The following is a 13,468-nucleotide window of genomic DNA, read 5'->3' as shown; positions in this document are numbered from 1 at the left end:
ACATATAAATTGGCCAGAAAAAGCAGTAAACCTGAGGATTGGGAGCAGTTTAGGATTCAACAAAGGAGGACAAAGGGATTAATTAAGAGGGGGGAAATAGAGTATGAGAGTAAGCTTGCAGGGAACATAAAAACTGACTGTAAAAGCTTCTATAGATATGTGAAGAGAAAAAGATTGATGAAGTCAAGCGTAGGTCCCTTGCAGTCAGAATCAGGGGAATTTATAATGGAGAACAAAGAAATGGCTGACCAATTAAATACATACTTTGGTTCTGTCTTCACAAAGGAGGACACAAATAACCCCCCAGAGATGTCAGGGAACATAGGGTCTAATGAGAGGGAGGAACTGAAAGAAATCAGTATTTGTAGGGAAATGGTGTTAGGGAAATTGACGGGATTGAAGGCCGATAAATCCCCAGGGCCTGATAATCTACATCCTAGGGTACTTAAGGAAGTGGCACTAGAAATAGTAGATGCATTGCTGGCCATCTTCCAAAATTCTATAGACTCTGGAACAATTCCCATGGATTGGAGGGTAGCTAATGTTACCCCACTATTCAAAAAAGGTGGTCGAGAGAAAACAGGGAATTATAGACCGGTAAGCCTGACATCGATAGTGGGGAAAGTGCTAGAGTCCATTATAAAAGATGTAATAGCAGAGCACTTGGAAAACAGTGACAGGATCGGACAAAGTCAACATGGATTTACAAAAGGTAAATCGCGCTTGACTAATCTACTGGAATTTTTTGAGGATGTAACTGGTAAAATAGATAAGGGAGAACCAGTGGATGTGATGTATTTGGACTTTCAGAAGGCTTTCGATTAAGTCCTGCATAAGAGATTAGCGTGTAAAGTTAAGGCACATGGGATTGGGGGCAAGGTAATGACTTGGATAGAGAACTGGTTGGCAGACAGGAAGCAAAGAGTTGGAATAAACGGGTCTTTTTCCGAGTGGCAGGCAGTGACTAGTGGGGTACCGCAGAGATCGGTCCTAGGACCCCAACTATTCACAATATATATTAATGATCTAGACGAGGGAACTAGATGTAATATCTCCAAGTTTGCAGACGACACAAAGCTAGGTGGGCGTGTGTGCTGTGAGGAGGATGCCGAGAAACTCCAGTATGATTTGGACAGGTTGGGTGATTGGGCAGATGCATGGCAGATGCAGTATAATATGGATAAATGCAAGGTTATTCACTTTGGTGGCAAAAACAGGAAGGCAGATTATTATCTGAATGGCAATAGATTAGGAGAAGGGGAAGTGCAACGAGACCTGGGTGTCCTTGTGCACCAGTCGCTGAAGGTTAGCATGCAGGTGCAGCAGGCAGTTAAGAAGGCAAATGGTATATTGGCCTTCGTAGCGAGAGGGTTCGAGTACAGGAACAAGGATGTCTTACTGCAGTTGTACAGGGCCTTGGTGAGACCACATCTTGAGTATTGTGTGCAGTTTTGGTCGCCTTATCTGAGGGAGGATGTTCTTGCCATGGAGGGAGTGCAGCGAAGATTCACCAGACTGATACCTGGGATGGCAGGAATGACGTATGAGGAGAGATTGGGTCGATTGGGCTTATACTCGCTGGAGTTTAGAAGAATGAGAGGGGATCTCATTGAAACTTATAAAATTCTAACAGGACTAGACAGACTAAATGCAGGAAGGATGTTCGCGATGGCCGGGGAGTCCAGAACCAGAGGTCACAGTCTAAGGATAAGGGGTAAGCCATTTAGGACAGAGATGAGGAGGAATTTCTTCACCCAGAGAGTGGTGAACCTGTGGAATTCTCTACCACACAAGGCAGTTGAGGCCAATTCATTAAATATATTCAAGAAAGAGTTAGATATATTTCTTAAGGCTAAAGGGATCAAGGGATATGGGGCGAAGGCAGGGACAGGGTACTGAATTTGGATGATCAGCCATGATCTCATTGAATGGCGGAGCAGGCTCGAGGGGCCGAATGTCCTACTTCTGCTCCTATCTTCTATGTTTCTTGACAGATGAAATTTCAATCTGTGATATCACCTGTTGCCGGTGGCCCTTAATTGGCCTGCTGAGCCCGCTGGGCGGACTCAACAAGGTCAATCAAGTCAAAATCACGTGGGTTGGCTACAACTCGATGGAGGCGGGACTACAACCCCGAAAGTTGTAGTCCCGCCTCCTACCCGCCTCCTCAATGAAAATCCAGCCCTATGACTCTATGACTAAGTGGCACTTACTCACCAACAACCTGCTCACCAATGCTCAGTTTTAGTTCTGCCAGGACCACTAGGCTCCAGACCTTGGTCCAAACATAGAAAAAAGAGCTGAATGCTAGAGGTGAGGTGAGAGTGACTGCCCTTGAAATCGAGGCAGCATTTGACCGAGCGAGGCATCACGGAGTCCTAGTAAGATTGAAGTGAATGGGAATCGGGAGGAAAACTCTCCACTGGCTGGAGTCATACCTAGCACAGAGGAAGATGGTTGTGGTTGTTGGAGGCCAATCATCTCAGCCCCAGTACATTGCTTCAGGAGTTCCTCAGGGCAGTGTCCTAGGTCCAACCATGTTCAGCTGATTCATCAATGACCTTCCCTCCATCATAAGGTCAGAAGTGGAGATGTTTGCTGATTATTGCACACTATTCAGTTCCATTCACAACTCCTCAGATAATGAAGCAGTGTGTGCCTGCATCCAGCAAGACCTGGACAACATTTAGGCTTGGGCTGATAAATGGCAAATAACATTCACACCACAAAAGTGCTAGGCAATGACTATCTCCAACAAGAGAGAGTCTAGCCACCTCCCCTTGACATTCAATGGGATTACCATCGCCGAATCTCCCACCATCAACATCCTGGGGGTCACCATTGACCAAAAACTTAACAGGACCAGATACATAAATACTGTGGCTACAAGAGCAGGTCAGAGGCTAAGTATTCTGAGGCGAGTGACTTACCTCCTGACCAATGTTCCCTCTAATTGGCTGAGCGGCCCCTTTAAGGGGCTGCACGGCTTAGTCAAATTATTGCGCATGCGCATTTTTTTCCATTATAGAGCCATTGAGCCGCCTGCGCGGGACCTGAAGAATGCTGCGCAGCTTAACGGGAACATTGCTCCTGACTCCCCAAAGCCTTTCCACCATCTACAGGGTACAAGTCAGGAGTGTGATGGAATACTCTCCACTTGCCTGGATAAGTGCAGCTCCAACAACACTCAAGAAACTTGACATCTTACAGGACAAAGCAGCCCGCTTGATTGGCACCCCATCCACTACCTTAAACATTCACTCCCTCCACCACCCGCAAACCATGGCTGCAGTGTGTACCATCTACAAGATGCACTGCAGCAACTCACCAAGACTTCTTCGACAGCACCTCCCAAACCCGCAACCTCTACCACCTAGAAGGACATGGCCAGCAGGTGATTGGGAAAACCATCACCTCCAAGTTTCCCTCCACGTCACACAACTTGGAAATATATAATGCCATTCCTTCATCAGCGCTGGGTCAAAATCCTGGAATTCCCTACCTAACAGCACTGTGGGAGTACCTTCACCACACGGACTGCAGCGGTTCAAGAAGGCGGCCCACCACCACCTTCTCAAGGGCAACTAGGGATGGGCAATAAATGCTGGCCTTGCCAGCGATGCCCACATCCTTGGAATGATTAAAAAACGATAGCATTTTATGATTTGAATGATCACTTATCAGTTTATTTTTAAATGTAAAATTATTTTGGCCTTTTAAACGTGATTACTTTTTATTTGGTTTGGAGAAATTATGCATTACTGTGTGGCGACACGCCACCACTGGACATAATCCGCTCATGGCGGCACAGACAGTCTAAGCAGAAGCCCCCAGCCGGGGGCCCTTTCCTCCAGCAACTTGTTTCCCGCAGGGACAGGCTGCCGGGAGCAATTCCTGTCTGGGAAGTATTTAAGTGGATGCGCGGGCTTTTCTAGTTCCTGTTTTGCCATGAGGCTGAAATAAAAAGCTGTACTGTTTCACTGACTCTGGTCTCGACTCCCACGTTTGCCGCAGTATCTCAACACTGGTGACCCCGACGCTCAGGACGAATCCTAAGCTAGCATGGCGGATACAAACGCAGTCACGGTTAAATTACCAGACTTTTGGGAGAACCTCGCCGAAGCCTGGTTCGTTCAAGCTGAGTCCAGATTCCGGCTGAAAGGCATTACAGTCGACGCCACGAAGTACGACTACCTCGTCGCCTCGCTCACCTACGCTACAGTCCCCAAGGTTTGGGCAGCGCTGCAGAATCCACCAACGGATGGCAAGTACGAACATCTGAAGGCTGCGCTACTTAAAAAATTTCAAACGTCCTCTTACCAGCGCCACTGCCAACTCCTGGACCTCCCCGGCCTTGGTGACGCTTCACCATCAGACCTGCTTTCCCACATGCTGTCCCTCTCAGACGACAAAAATCCCGGCGCCCTTTTTCGCACGCTTTTCATTCGGCAGCTCCCCGCCAGCATCCGCCCGCTCATTGTGGAGTCCGACTCCACGGACCTGAATGATATAGCCGATAAGGCCGACCGGCTGCTCTCTGCACAGGCCGCTCGCGACGTCGCGCCCGACCTCACGGCAACGACCACGCGGTCTTCCCGGGCCGCTAGGCCCGACCGCCCTACCACTCCGGGTCACTGCTACTACCACACCCGTTTTGGCGCTAGGGCTCAACGCTGCACGCCACCATGTACCTTCAAACCCCCCCCCGCACCGGCCCCCGCGATGGCCGTGGGGCAGAAGGAGCCCCTACTGTACGTCACTTACGACAGAACCAACCGCCGATTTCTGTGCGACACAGGGGCCCAGCACAGCATCACCCCCGCCTCCGCCCTCGAGATCCAACGCGGCACACGGGGTATCACACTGGCTGCAGCCAACGGCTCTGACATCCGCACATATGGCACCCGCATGGTCACGCTCGACCTCGCGGGCCGCCGCTACCGCTGGGAGTTCCTCACAGCCAAGGTCCTCTGCCCACTCATCGGCGCCAACTTCCTACGCGCCCACGGCCTCCTTGTCGACATTCCGAGGCACCGCCTCGTCGACATCAACACTATGGCCCCCATCCCCGGCGCCTTTACCCCGGCCCGTTCGGCCGGCCTGACGACCTACTGCCTCACCAGAGCCACGGACGACTACTCGGCACTCCTAGCTGAGTTTCCCGCCCTCACTAACCCGACCTTTTCGGCCAAAGCCGCAAAGCACGGTGTGGAACACTATATCCCCACCACCGGCCCCCCAGTTTCAGCCCACGCCCGCAGACTCAACCCGGCCAAGCTGGAAATCGCGCGGGCCGAGCTCACCACCATGGAACAACTCGGCATCATCCGCCGCTCCAGCAGCCCTTGGGCCTCGCCCCTCCACATCGCCCCCAAGCCCGGCGGAGGCTGGCGCCCTTGCGGGGACTACCGCCGCCTCAACGACGCCACCACCCCCGATCGATACCCGGTGCCACACATCCAGGACTTCTCGGCCCGACTGGCCGGACGAACCGTCTTTTCCAAAGTCGACCTGGTGCGCGGTTACCACCAAGTCCCCGTACACACCGCGGACATCCCCAAAACGGCCGTCATCACCCCATTCGGCCTGTTCGAGTTCCTGAGGATGCCCTTCGGCCTCAAGAATGCAGCACAGGCTTTCCAGCGCCTTATGGACTCAGTCCTCCGGGACCTGAACTTCCTATTCGTCTATCTAGACGACATTCTCGTGGCCAGCTCCTCCAAACAGGAACACCTCGAACACCTTCGCATCCTGTTCGGGTGCCTAGCCCAACACGGGCTCATCCTCAGCCCGGCGAAGTGCCAATTCGGCCTAACCGAGATCGATTTTCTCGGTCACCACATCACCCCTGCTGGGGCCGTCCCCCTGCCCAACAAGGTGCAGGCCGTCCAGCAATTTCCCCGCCCCACAACCATCAAGGGCCTCCAGGAGTTCCTCGGGATGGTGAACTTCTACAACAGGTTCATCCCCAGAGCTGCAGCCCTCATGAAGCCCCTATACGACTCCCTCCGAGGAAAATCCGGCAAGATGGACGTAGCCTGGACCACTGACACGGCAGCCGCCTTCGACGCCACCAAAAACGCGCTCGCCGACGCCACTCTGCTCGCGCACCCGAGGGCCGATGCCCGGGTCGCGCTCTCCACCGACGCCTCCGACCACGCGGTCGGGGCCGTGTTCGAGCAGTGGGTCAATGGCGCGTGGCAGCCACTTGCCTTCTACAGCCGCCAACTGCGCCTCCCGGAGGTCAAATACTCCACTTTCGACCGTGAGCTTCTCGCGCTCCACCTGTCGGTCCGCCATTTCAGGTTCCTCCTGGAAGGCCGCCCCTTCACCGCATATGTGGACCACAAGCCACTCACATACGCGATGGCCAAGCACACCGAACCCTGGTCCGCTAGGCAGCAACGCCAGCTCGCGGCCGTGTCCGAGTTTACTACGGACATTCAGCACGTCTCCGGTAGAGACAACGTGGTCGCCGACTGCCTTTCCCGTCCCGCCGTCTGTGCGAATCACCTCACGGTCGACTACGCACAACTAGCAGCGGACCAGCTCACGGACCCAGACCTCCTCTCGGCGGCTACCAGCCTGCCAGGGCTACGCCTAGCCAAGGTCGCGCACGGGCCCGAAGCCACGGCAGTCACTTGCGACGTCTCACTCGGCCACCCCAGGCCGGTCGTCCCTGAGACCTGGCGCCGCCGCGTCTTCGACGCGCTCCACGGGCTCTCTCACCCGGGTTCCCGCGCATCCGTCAAACTCCTCTCCAAGCGCTTCGTCTGGCGCGGCCTCAGCAGAGATGTTCGGACTTGGGCCACCTCCTGCCTCGCCTGCCAACGGGCTAAGGTACAGCTGCACACCAAAGCACCCCTGGGAGACTTCGAGGTACCCAGCCGTCGCTTCGACCACGTACACGTCGACATCGTCGGTCCCCTGCCGCCATCGCAAGGCCAAACTTATCTCCTCACGATGGTCGACCGCTACACACGCTGGCCTGAGGCAGTGCCGCTGTCCTCCACCACCACAGCCGACATCGCCAGGGCGTTCGTTAACACCTGGGTTGCGAGGTTCGGCGTGCCGGCCGACATAACCTCCGACAGAGGCGCCCAGTTCACCTCCGAACTCTGGACGGCCACAGCACGCAACCTCGGGGTGACGCTCCACCGCACCACGGCGTACCACCCGCAGGCCAACGGACTTTGTGAACGCTTCCACAGGTCACTCAAGGCCTCACTCCGCGCCGGCCTGCAGGACAGTACCTGGACTGACCGCCTGCCGTGGGTGCTACTCGGCCTACGCAACGCGGTCAAGGAAGACCTCCAGTCCTCGGCAGCGGAGTTAGTCTACGGACAACCGCTGCGCGTCCCAGGCGAATTCCTTCCGGAGCCTACCAAGCCTTGGTCGGCCGAACAGCAGCGGCTCAACTCTTTCTCTTCTGCTCAGCAGTTCGCCCCACTTCCGGTCAACCGACACGGCGAACTCGCACCTCACGTCCCGCCAAATTTACAGCAGGCGCGCTTCGTCTTCGTGCGACACGACGTGCACCGCGGGCCCCTGCGCCCCCCGTACGACGGACCGTACGAGGTACTACAAACCGGGGACAAGGTCTTCAAGCTGCGACTCGGCGACAGGGTCGACACAGTCTCCATCGACCAGCTCAAACCAGCACACACCGAACCAGGGGAACAGGTCCCCGTGGCCCAGCCTCCAACTAGAGGCCGTCCCCCCGGCAAGCCAGCACAGCCGGCGGCGAACCGCCCGACCCAACCAACCAGACCGGCGACCACTCAGAGCCGCTGCGGCAGAACCATTAGACCACCGTCACGACTCGTCCACTCCTCCTAAGCGGATTCTGGGGGGAGCTCTGTGGCGACACGCCACCACTGGACATAATCCGCTCACGGCGGCACAGACAGTCTAAGCAGAAGCCCCCAGCCGGGGGCCCTTTCCTCCAGCAACTTGTTTCCCGCAGGGACAGGCTGCCGGGAGCACTTCCTGTCTGGGAAGTATTTAAGTGGATGCGCGGGCTTTTCTAGTTCCTGTTTTGCCATGAGGCTGAAATAAAAAGCTGTACTGTTTCACTGACTCTGGTCTCGACTCCCACGTTTGCCGCGGTATCTCAACAACTGTACTTATATCTAGTCAGGTTTCATGTTGATAAAGTTGATCAATTTTCATGATTTTGTGGTGCTAAATCACATCTAGACAGTAAATTTAATTTATCTTGTGACTACGGCTTGTAGCAAAATTTAACAATCAACTCAGTTTAGTCACTTATTTTCTTACAATGTAAATACAATCTGATACACAGAGAAGCTGGTCATATAGTAGTTTGATTTCCTGCAATGATTAGAATCATTTTTGATTATTTTAAACAGGCATTATTGTCAGCTAATCAAGTTGAGGCAGAGTCTATTCCTGAAGCAGACAGAAATGTCTGCTCAGTAAAAGTGTCTGTTTTGGTTGCTGCCATAGCTCAGCCATTTGTGGTTTTCACAATGTTGTCATAATTGAAATATAAATAACAGAATAGTTCTGTGGCCTCTTATGGTATTTCACAATGCCACAGACTAGAAGACCTGTTGGCCTTTGGGCATTTCCCAACTGCCACTAAATTTGGTGTCAACACCCTTAGACCAAGGAGGGACAATTCCAGACAGGGTCCCACTATCTGGAACCCTTTGCTAGAAGCACGTGTATGTGGATGTCAAATGAGGACTGTATGGGTTTGGCTGTAGTAGACTCCATTGTATGAAGTAATCGAAGGCTGCTGCCACCGATGGAATCCTGTATCGCCACTTTTAGAAGAGAAGGGATAAGGAGAGTAGAGGGGAGGAAAGGAAAGAAATTATCCGGAAAAGACAAAATAAACAAATATTCTGGCATTTATCTTGCTTGGTTAATAGTGGACTTAGTTTACACAATAAAGATGGATGATCAGCCATGATCTTACTGAATGGCACAGCAGGCTCGAAGGGCCAAATGGCCTATTCCTGCTCCTATTTCTTATGTTCTTATAAATATTTCAAAACTAACAGACCTGGGAAAATAAGACCCAGAGGCAAAGATGAAACAAAAGATTAATATTCAAGGGTAGAAGACAAACCAAAAATAGTAATTTAGTATTAAGATAGAAATAGTATGAAAATTGAAGCTGGAGGGAATACTGTGCAGAGAACTACTTCAGGCCTAAAATTAGATTGGGCTCAGCTCAGTCTGAAAAATCTGGCGATCATCAGCCTCCATTTTAGCGCGCAAAATAGGGAAGGCCAAGAGTAATTGCAGTAGATTTAGAGGCCTCCTGCCAGGCAGAAATAGGGCAGTAGCACCCTGAAAATGGTGGGAATGACTTACCGCCCCATTCCTGCCACCACTGTGACCACCGCAATCTTCGCTCAAACCTACCTAAATATGCCAGCCGGCGCTCCCACCTGGATCAGGCGGCAGGCATATTTAAAATTCAAATCGGGTCTTGTGACATACATAGGACCCCGTTTGACATTTTAGGAGACTACTGGATGAAGCGTGCGCTGCACACATTCCACTTAGTATCAGCTGGTGGTCCAGCCAAAGGGGAGGTGGCAGTTTGTTTGTGTTTATTTTTGATCCACAAGGAGCAGGAAGTCTCCTCTGGGCTTCCCAAAACTAGCCTAGGCCCCTGCCGCTCTGGATCCCTCATTCAGAGATCACTCCTCCCCACCCCCACCCCACCCTGCCACAGACCTATCTTCCTTCAGGCCGCCTGATATTGCAGCAGCCCACAGTCCACCAGTTAAATGCAAATGAATCCCTGCTTTCAAAAGGGACCAGGTCTTCTGCTGAGTCTTTAGGGTGGCCAGCTGCCCAAAGATAGCTCAGGAAATCGGTAGTGGAAGAGTTGGCTAATGCTGACCGTACCTGACCTGGCAGCTGTTGGAGGAACAGTTCCTTGAAGAGGAAACACGGCATGTGTGTGCCCAGGAGGGCCAGCATGTGGTCCATCAGCTCCGAGGGCTTGGAGTCGCCAAGCCCGGGTAGAGAGAGAAGCCGACGTGCACGCTCGGTTTCGGTGAGTCCAAAAGTTCGTAAGAGGTGCGCCTTCAGCGATTCGTATTTGTTGAGCTCCAGGGGGTTTTCGAGCAGGTTCACGATTCTGGCTGCGGTGGAGCTGCCGAGAGCAGAGATGATATAGTAGTACCTCGTGTCGTCCGCGGGGATGTCCCGGATCGCTAATTGAGCCTCGGCCTGGGCGAACCAAGCGGCAGCCTTTTGTTCCCAAAACTCGGGTAATTTAACGGAAACGGCGTTTGCTGCCATTTCAGATGAGGTCTTTGGAATTGTCCAAAAGAGCAGCGGGGCCACCAATGTTGGAGTCGACAGAAATCAACAGGCTGAGACTTTTCTTTAAGCAAAAACCAAACATGTCTTACTTTAATCAATCTCCACGAGGTCTGAAGGCTCAGTCCCGTGCAGGGGCTATGACGTCATCATGCAACCGATGTCATGACGTCATCATGTTCCCGACGCTCTTAAAGGGACCCTGCATCAATAACCCAACCCAGCATGTACATATCACAACATTGCTATACAAGGTGAATTATGTTTAGGTACATATAACAGCATTGGCTATACATTGTGTTATTGTCCCTATGTGGTCTCCGCCACACCCCAATATTAAAGTTATTGCCTGTATTACAAAGCCATGCAATACAACATCCTTCCCGCCTCAGCACTTGACATCCAGTCTGGAAGGCACGGTCCCGCCCTCGAGGCAGCTAATGGCGGGGCCATTCGTACCTTTGGCAAACGGCAGGTCCGGGTGTGATTCGGCGGACAACGGTTTCTGTGGGAATTTATCACAGCCAAAGTTTCACAAGCCATCCTCGGCGCGGATTTCTTATGCGCCAACAGCCTCTTGGTAGATGTCCGAAACCGTTGACTGGTCAACGCGGCTACCTTCCATTCCATTCCGTGCTTCCGCAGTTCCGCAGCGGCCCATACTGTCTCCTGCGCGTTACCCTCACCGGACGAATTCACCCGCCTACTACGTGAATTCCCAGAGCTGACCAAGCCCACTTTCTCCGCCTCGGCAGCTAAGCATGGTGTCCAACACCACATTACTACGACCGGCTCCCCAGTGTACGCACGAGCTCGGCGACTGGAACCCGGTAAGCTCACGGCAGTGAAGGCCGAGTTTGCCACGATGGAGCGGCTGGGGATTATTCGCCGGTCGAATAGTCCCTGGTCCTCACCCCTACATATCGTTCCAAAGCAGATGGCGGCCATGTGGGGACTACTGTCAACTGAATGATGCAACGACGCCCGATTGGTACCCAATCCTGCACATTCAAGACTTTTCCACCCATTTGGCAGGAAACTCAATCTTCTCCAAAGTCGACCTCGTCCGGGGCTACCATCAGGTCCCCGTACACCAGCAGGACATCCAAAAAACTGTGGTTATTACTCCCTTTGGACTGTTTGAGTTCCTCAGAATGCCTTTTGGGCTCAAGAACGCCACGCAGGCCTTTCAACGACTCATGGGCTCGGTCCTGCGGGATCTTCAGTTTTTATTTGTCTATCTGGACGATATCCTGATAGCCAGCTCCACCAAAGTGGAGCACGTCGACCAACTCCGCACCCTTTTTCGGCGCCTCAGCCAGCATGGCCTCATAATCAACCTGGCCAAATGCCAGTTTGGCCTACATCAGATTGACTTCTTGGGCCATCGCATTACCCAGGAGGGTGCAATCCCGCTGCAGTCAAAGGTCGAAGCAATTTCGGCATTCCCGAAGCCACAGTCCACCAAAGCCCTCCAAGAATTCCTGGGCAAGGTGAACTTCTATCACCGCTTTGTGCCGAAGGCAGCACAACTCATGCAGCCCCTCTATGAGGCCCTCAAAGGCAAGATGGGAAAGGATGCAATAACCTGGACAGCGGCAATGGACGATGCTTTCGACAACACAAAAATCGCTCTAGCCAATGCAACTATGTTGGCGCACCCTCTGCCAGGAGCCACCATCGCCCTCACCACGGACGCTTCTGACTATGCCATAGGTGCTGTGCAAGCACAGTGGGTCAATGGGTCGTGGCAGCCACTGGCGTTCTTCAGCCGCCAACTCTGGCACAACGAACGCAAATATAGTACTTTCGACCATGAGTTGCTGGCACTGTTCCTGGCCATTCGCCATTTTCGTTTCCTGTTGGAGGGATGTCCCTTCACCGTGTTTGTAGATCACAAACCACTGACTTTTGCAATGGCCAAGACCGCCGAACCATGGTCGGCCCGACAGCAGAGACAGCTAACTTACATTTCGGAATTCACGACAGACATCCAGCACGTAGCTGGCAAGGACAATTTGGTAGCCGATTGCCTTTCTCGCGTGCCCGTACGGGCAGTCCAGTTGGGCATCGATTATGCCCTCATGGCCACCGACCAAGCATTGGACCCTGAAACGCAGTCATATCGCGCCGACACCTCTAGCCTCCAACTGGCCGATGTGCAATTCCACGCAGCAGGCACCTCGTTGCTCTGCGATGTCTCCATGGGGGACCCTCGCCCGATCGTTCCAGCTGCCTGGCGCCGCCAAGTCGTCGATGCCATCCATGGGCTTTCGCACCTGGGTGTGAAAGCATCCCAAAAATTACTGTCGGCTAAGTTCATCTGGAGAGGAATGCATAAGGATATCCGCGGCTGGGCTAACACCCGCGTCGCCTGTCAAAAGTCTAAGGTGCAGCGCCACGTCAGGGCCCCATTGGCCACGTTCGCTGTACCAGAACGGCGATTCGACCATGTCAACGTGGATCTCGTCGGACCGCTGCCATCGTCCCAGGGTTTCACACACATTTTAACCATGGTCGATCGTACTACCAGATGGCCCAAGGCAGTACCTTTGGCGTCCACTACGTCTGCCGATGTAGCCAGAGCATTCCTCTCCTCGTGGGTCGCACATTTCAGCGTTCCGGCAGATATTTCTTCAGACCGCGGTCCACAATTCTCGTCCGAGCTCTGGAACGCTGTGGCCCAGGGTCTTGGCACCAAACTCCACCGCACTACGGCCTATCACCCACAGGCAAACGGTTTGTGCGAACGTTTCCACCGATCGTTAAAGGCATTGCTGAGAGCCAGCCTCCAAGGCGCTGGCTGGGTGGATAAGCTTCCATGGGTCATGTTGGGGCTGCGCACGGCACCCAAAGAGGACCTGCAATCGTCTGCCGCAGAGCTCGTGTACGGTCAGCCGCTCCGCGTACCGGGAGATTTCCTGCCGTTTCCCACCGCGCCATGGTCTGCGGCCGACCAACTCAGCAACCACCGGGAAATGGCCAAGGCTTTCGCGCCCATTCCGACTTCGCATCACGGCCTGCCATCTTCGCACGTTCCAGGGAGCTAAAAAATGCTGAATTCGTATTCATTCAGCATGATGCCCATAGGGATCTGCTCAAGGCTCCCTACACAGGACCTTTCTGCATAATAGAGCCCGGCGACAAGGGTTTCTCG

Source organism: Somniosus microcephalus, chromosome 13 (assembly GCF_052327205.1).
Source record: "Somniosus microcephalus isolate GS21.2 chromosome 13, FLI_Smic_1.0, whole genome shotgun sequence".
Lineage (NCBI taxonomy): Eukaryota > Metazoa > Chordata > Chondrichthyes > Squaliformes > Somniosidae > Somniosus > Somniosus microcephalus.
This window is presented reverse-complemented; position numbering follows the sequence as displayed.